Consider the following 7,788-nt stretch of genomic DNA (forward strand, 5'->3'; position numbering starts at 1 on the left):
TGCCTCCCTCTCTCTCCTTTGCCCCCTGCTTCCCCAGGGGCTACCCAAGGGGGCTACAGAGACAAAAGTGAGCTAATCCTTGCCCAGCAGAGGTGAATGGCACTGCCATCACTGTACCCCTAGGGCCAGACCCAACCCTGCCTGGAGAAAGATGAGGGGTTTTTTCCACACCTTGAGATACCTCTTTCCTTTGCTTTCTGCTCACTCTTGTCCTAAAAGAAACCATTCTTTCTAAGATAAAATGGCTAATTTTTGCTTTACTGAACTGTGTTTAATTTCTCAAGAGAAAAGATAACAAGCTGTGAGGCAGGGGGTAGGCAGGGTAGAAGCACCTTCCTTGGCATGGGGATTCAGAGCTGAACAAGAGAGAAGTTTGGATTCAGATTTTCATAGAAGTCCCAGTGCAGTAAACCAAAGACAAAAACACACAGATATAGATCTTCCCTCTACCCTCCCTCCCCCACAAACAGGTAAGTAATTTGAACTGGTTGGAGGAAGATTTGGTTGGTTTAGGAGAAAGTGTCTTGGCCTGAACCATTTTCCTTTTTCTAAATGAAGTTGACTAGTGAGAAACTCATGCATGTGTGTTTGTGTGTGTGTGTGTGTTGGGGGGGGTCCTTCACTTCACAAAGCCTGAGGGGAAAGCACAGCATGTCATTGGAGCTAGTTCTGACCAGCCAAAAGTCAATCAGGGCAGACACCTAGGCTAGTGAACCATGCATGAATTGCCCAGTGTGGGAAGACACTGAGAACTTTGAGATGAAGGCACCAAGGAGGCAGCAGTCAGAGGGGAGAGAGTCAAAAAGTGAGCAATAAGGGAAAATATGGTTGGGGGAGAGCAGAAGTACCAAAGATCTCAGGAAGAAGAAAACTCTAAGGCTTAACTTCAATTATTTGTTTACCTGCCTATCTATTAATTAATTTACATAATTAATTAATTAATTTTAACTCAAAGACTTTGAACATAAACAGATACATCAACTGGGAAAACAGTAACAATAGGAAGAGCTGTGGCCTCCAGATCTAGTAAGTGAGTTCAGACATCTATGAATAAAGACTAAAAAATGAAGGGGAATGATCCAGCCCCTGAGGAGAAAGAGGACCCTGTGGGATGTGAGGACTGGTTTTGATGGGGTGATGGGATGTGGACCCCTAAAAGGAAAAGACCATGTCTCTGAAAGCCACCCAGCCCCTGAACTTTCACACATGGGCATTTTGCCTGAGGCACTGGTCCATCCCAGTCTACCTAGATACTTCAATAATGCTTTTAACTCTCCTTTTACTATGTCTCTCAGACCCAGCCCAGACCACTTTCGTTGTCTGCCCCTGGCCCACTCCAGGCTATTCCCACTCCTTAATCCCACTCAGATCTTCTCGCTGTCTTTTCTTGTATGTAAGTCTTGTACATATCAGTCTTTAGTAACCCTACTAAACCTCAGATTTCCTAGGACTCTTGCCTGACATACTGGTGTCATAATAAAACTTAGCTACTTTTACTGAAAGAGGGCTTGAACAGTTGAATTCTTTCAAGGCAGACTTGCCCTATACCTGTACATTTTGGGAATCCCAGCACCTGAAACCACAACAATTTAAAAGAGAAAGGAGAATTATGTCGACAGGGTTTATGTCCTGCAGAGCAAAAATAATGATCAGAATAGAAACACTCGAATTTCCCATGGCAAGCCTCACCAAAGAAGCAAGAGAGAGAATTCTAGATTGGGAGTGCAAATACACAGAAGTGAAGAACAACTGAGGAGAAGAGAAGCAAAACCCAAGGACATGAAAATAAAACCTGTTTACTATTCATTTCTATCTCCAAGACAGGGTACACAGAGATAGCCTGAGGGTCATAGGTCTCCCATAATAACATGACAGGATAGAAAACTTTAACACCATAATGGAGGAAATAACAGAAGAGAGCTTCCTAGAACTTCTGGGCATAGAAAATAAAATTCCAATCAAAAGAGCAGATGGGCTCCAGACAAAAACACAAGACTGCAAACTTCAAGATACACAGTGGCTAAATTTAACAATTCAATTCCAAAACAAGTTTTTTAAATGGTTTCTTTTTTGTTTTTGTTTTTATTTATTTATTTTTAGTTTTTAATATTCATTTCCACAAGATTTTGAGTTGTGAATTTTCTCCCCATCTCTCTCCTCTCCCCTATGCCAGATGGCATGCAATCTTATTGCCCCTTTCCCCAGTCTGCCCTCTCTTCTATCACCCCTTCATCCCCTCCCCCCTTACTTTCTTCTAGGGCAAGATAGATTTCTATACCCCATTACCTGTATATCTTATTTCCTAGTTGCATGTAAACACAATTTTTAACGTTTGTTTTTAACACTTTGAGTTCCAAATTCTCTCCCTTCTTCCCTCCCCACCTACCTGTAAGGTTAATGGGATATAAAATCTTCCCTACCAATTAATAGGCCTCACATGGAGCCCTGATGAAGAATGAATTAGGCCCTGGGCCCAGGGATCCCCACACCTTTCCAATTAAGTGCTGATTTCCAAGCTTCTCAGCACTAAGGCAAACAAGTCTCATATATATATAGTACTGCTTGGATGGAGAGGTGTGAGTGGAGAGAGACATGAACTGAGAGAGAAGCAGATGGAGAGAGAGAGCTTGCCTAAGGGAACTTGCTCGTGGGGAGGCTTGACAGAGAGAATGCTTGCAATGTCAGCACTCCCTGGATTGGTGATGAGTATCTTACTAAACTTTGCTTTTTGGTATCCTAATAGTAATGTCCCAAATAAAAAATTTTGGCTTTGTTTTTGAGGAGGAGGGTTTGTTATTTTTTTTGAACAAACTTTGGGAATACATATGGATATTCATAGCAGCTGCTATGGGTATTGTATTGGTGTTACACTACCCTCATTGAGAAGGCCAGTAATTTAATATAGGTCATACATGTGTAGTTATACAAAACACTTCTATAATAATGCTGTGAAAAACTAACTATATTTCCTTCCATCCTATCCTGTCCCCCCCCATTTATTCTATTTTCTCCTTTGACCCTATCCCTTTGCAAAAAGTGTTTGCTTCTAACTACCCTCTCCCCCAATCTGCCCTCCCATCTATCATCCTTCCTCTTATCCCCTTCCCCCTACTTTCCTATAGGGCAAGATACCCAGTTCCCTCTCTTCCTCCTTACCTCCCCTCTCTTCCCCTCTACTGTGAAACCTTTTTCTTGCCTCTTTTATGTGAGGTAATTTATCCCATTCTATTTCTCCCTTTCTCCTCCCAATGTATTTCTCTCACCCCTTGATTTTATTTTTTAGATTTTATCCCTTCATATTTAACTCACCTTGCATCATCTGTCTGTCTGTCTGTCTGTCTATCTATCTATCTATCATCTATCTATCTATCTATCTATCTATCTATCTATCTATCTATCTATCTATCTATCTATCTATCTATCTATCTATCTGCCTACCTGCCTATATTTCCTAACTACTCTAATACCGAGAAAAGTATCATTAGTTACAAATATCATCTTTCCATGTTAGAATGCAAACAGCTCAACTTTAATAAGTCCCTTATAATTTTTCTTTCCTGATTACTTTTTCAAGCTTCTGTTGATTTTGGCTAAGGAAATGTGGCCTCTTACTAGTTGTGTGACCTTGAGCAAGTCACTGAAACCCAATTGCCCTGCCTTCCCCCATGGAAAAAAAAAGAAAATCTATTTGCCCTGGGATCAGGAAGGGAGTAGGAACCCTGGAGGCAACTGGCACCTGGAAGGGTGGGAGATCATGGACACAGGGAGGAGATTGCCAGGAAAATATTAAAAAAAAGGCAACAAGAGAGGGTTGAGATCATCGGTAGGCTGCATAATCAGGAACATAGTGGGGGAGGGACTTTACCATGGGGCGGTGACAGGTGGCTAAGTGGTTAGAGAACTGGGTATAGAGTCAGGAAGACTCACCTTTGTGGATTCAAATCTGACCTCAGGTCCTTACTAGCTGTGTGATTCTGTTAACCCTGTTTACCTCAGTTCTTCATCTGTAAAATGAGCAATGGAAATGGAGAGAAGGAAATGGCAAATCACTCTGGGATGTTTGTCAAAAAACCCCACAGGGGTTAGGAAGAGTCAGGCATGACTAAAAATGGTTAAAATATAAATGTTAACTATTGTTATTATTAATGGTAATTAATAATAATTGTTATAGACATTGCTCTGGAAGGGCGGGCCAATGGGAGAGGGGAATCTGTTGGGTGAGCCCTATAAGCAGTGGCAGGAAGTACTTAGAGGAGGAACCCCAGAATGAACTTCTTGGAAGTTTTGACAGCAGGAAGAATACAGAGAAATGAGAGACACTGGAGCATTACAGGAGTTGTGAATAGAGGATGGCAGACAGGAGGAAGGTGGAGAAGGAGAGAAATCCTTTTTGGAAAAGGGCACAAAACCCTAAAATTTTATAAAATAAGTAACAGCTAAAAGGGAAGAAAGGAAGGGCAAACATCGATTGAGATGGGATCAGGGGTGAAGGAAAGAGAGCCAGTGAGAACAGAGTCACCTTAAAAAGGACCAAAGTAAAGTAATTGAAGGAAAATAACACTGTATTTTCAGCAGAAAAGGGAATCTGAGCCTGAAAAGCTTCTGCAAAGATATCATTCATACATCTAAGGTAAGAAGGAAAGTGGTCAAATGGGAAAAAAAATCTTTGTATGAAATTTCTCTGATAAAGGTTTGGTATTCAAGATCAATAAAGAATAAATAAATATACATATATGTATATGTGTATTATGTATGTATAGATATATATAAGTATTTTTATCTATCTATCTATCTATCTATCTATCTATCTATCTATCTATCTATCTATCTATCTATGACTAATGACCATTCCCCAATAGATAAATTGTCAAAGGATATTAATAGTTCTTAAAAGAAGGACTACAAAGTACTCACAACTGTGTGGAGAAAGTCCCATACTCTGAGTTATTACTCTACCAGAATAAATGTTTTTATTAATTTATATTAAACAAATTCTAAGCATTTCTTTTTTTAAAAAAAGCAATTGGGGTTAAGTAACTTGCTCAAGGTTACACGGCCAGGTGTTTCTGGGTGGATGCTAAGTGTCTGAGCCAGGATTTGATCCCCAGGTCATCCCGACACTGGAGCCAGTGCTCTTACTCGCTGTGCTACCTGGCCGCCCCTATTCTAAGCATTTCTGCCTAGAAAGAGGAGGGGTCAGGGGGAGGAGTGAAGATGGCAGCATAGAAGCAGGAAAACTCCATTAGCTCCCCCCATAACCCCCTCAAATACCTATAAAACATGACTCTAAACCAATTTTAGAGCTACAGAACCCACAAAGTGACAGAGAGAAATAAACCTCCTGCTGAAGGCAGCCTGGCAGGTGAACAGGAAGGATTCATCACAGTGGGCTGGGAGCAGAGCCCAGCCCTATGTGAGCCCTCGGTTTTAGCCTCCCTGACCAGCTGTGGCTGGAGGGACTTTGGGAAAGTGGATAACCAGCAGTTGTGGTGGTTTCCAGAATTATCAACCCATAAATGCCAAAGGCAAAGTAAAAGGTCAGTGTGGGCTTTGGGAACAGGGGGTCCAGGAGTGCAGTCCAGACTCTGCCCCCAGAGGCAGAAGCAGTTGGGGCACAGCAGCCACAGTGTGGCTGCTTCAGAGCTCCTGGCGCGCAGATCGTAGAGGGACTAAGAGACCATTCTGAGGAGTAATCGCTCTTGCTTTAACCTGCTTGGATCCGGATTGCTGTCCTGGGTGGAGGTCCTGGGGTGTATGACCAGGTGCCAGAGCCTATGGAGGCTTCAGAGAGGGAAGCCAACTAATAGCTCTGGTAGCTGTAAGAACCCCAGCAATTTGGGACAAAGCTATCCTCTCTGGAAGCAGAGTTGTAGTGCGGCAAAAAACTCAAAAGTCAAGTAATTGAGTGGCAACATGAGCATGCAAAGGAAGCAAAACAAGCAGATCAATCTAACATTAGACTCCTATTTTGGGGACAAAAAGGCTCAAAGCATGGAACAGGAGGAAGACAGCGCAGTAAGAAATCTTGTTCCAAAAACTTCCAAGAAAAATATGAGCTGGTTACAGGCCATAGGGGAACTTAGTAAGGATTTTGAAAATCAAGTAAGAGAAGTGGAGGGAAATTTGGGAAGAGAAATGAGAATGATGCAAGAAAATCATGAAAAGGGACTCAACAACCTGAAAAATCTCTCCCCTCCCCCCACCAAGCTGTTCCAGAGTTCCCATTTAGAATACTCTTAAACAATCCGCGCATTTCCTCAGTCAAGGTTGAGCAAGGTTTGGAGTTCAGCTAATATCCTCCACATAACTGTCTTTAGATGTTGGCGTGCCCTAAGCCTGTTTTTATATAGTGCCTAAAGCCCCTTGAGCACTTCTCATCCCAGGACTATCCCTCCTACCAGGTAAGATGTGAATGCTAGAAATCCTTCTAAGATCAGAGCAATTTGTGGGGTTGCAGATTAATCTTTTTCCATCTCCCCTTGTTTCGGCACTGTCCTCCTAATGGCAGAGGGCCTCTGGTAAGTCAGTCAAGGCCATGTACTCATCCTTTTGCTAAAGAGTCATCCAGAGTTGCTGAGACTCTTTCCCCTTTCTTCCAGTCAGTACTAAGCAAATGACAAATGACGTCCACACCCTTCAAACTTGCAATTTCACTACCGATCCTAGGGGTGCTACTATCCATCTTGGGAGCAGATACACTTTCATCTAAGATCAAGGAAGAACAAATACCAGGGAGTCAGCCTGATCTCAGGCTCAGACTTGGTTAGGCAGGACATGGGCTCTAGATGCCACATGCTCATGGTAACATGCAGTGAGGTTCTAAGAAAGGGTAAGCTGCCCTTCCCTCAATCCTATTGAAAAGCATCTCAAAACAGTGCCTGTGATTTAAAACCAGAAAGTAAGGGACCACAGAGGGTGGGGGGGGATGATCCTTTAAAATAAGCACTGAGTTCTTGGCTCTTGCAGCTCAGGAGATAATATGGGATTGTCTGGTTATCTCCTCAGTGATGAGTTAGACACAACTGAGCAACCTGGGCCCACCTGTACTTTGCACATATCCTGCTCATCCCCTTATACACCTGGGATGCCTTTTGGACCTCATTTCCATCTCCCCATTAGCTCCTGTAGTAATACTTTCACCTCAGTCTTCTAGAGGGAGAATTTAGGGTTCTGGGGGGGCCCCAAGGAGTCAGGGGTGTCCTTCTCTAATGCTTGATCTGCCATTCCAATGTTTCCTCCCCAAGTGACTGCCAGTGATTAACTCTCTGAACCAATCAATAAACATCAACTAGTTTTTCCAAAAGGATATTTACTTTGAAGCTATAGCAAGAGCAGAAGTACCATTTGTAGGCATGCCTTCTCCCCTATACTGCCACAGTCCCTGGGGAGAGGAGAAGGGGCTCAGACTTCATATGGTTCCTACATAGCACCATCACATCTAAACGCAGCATGACTGCTGGATGAATCTGCGTATCAGCTACTATTTGGCTGGGTTACGTACATTGTTCCTTGGAGTTTGGATGCTGGCTCTACTGGTTGATGACAAATCTACCTCCTGCTCCTAATCCTCAGGTAGATCACTCTCTTGACCTGATTAGTAGTCTAGAACCCATTATAGAATATCAGAGCACATTCCAAAATGGGGAGTATGGCCCTTCTATCCTACCTCATCATGCTTTTCCTGAAGCAGGCTTCCTGGCCTCTGCCCCTTTCCATGATCCCCTTTACTTCCACCCCCACATTTTTCCTTTCACATCTGAGCTTGTGTCCCCTCTTACATGAAGCCCC

This window comes from Petaurus breviceps, unplaced genomic scaffold, assembly GCF_028583685.1.
Source record: "Petaurus breviceps papuanus isolate PSGF00001 unplaced genomic scaffold, PetGlider_PUasm1.0 90317, whole genome shotgun sequence".
Lineage (NCBI taxonomy): Eukaryota > Metazoa > Chordata > Mammalia > Diprotodontia > Petauridae > Petaurus > Petaurus breviceps.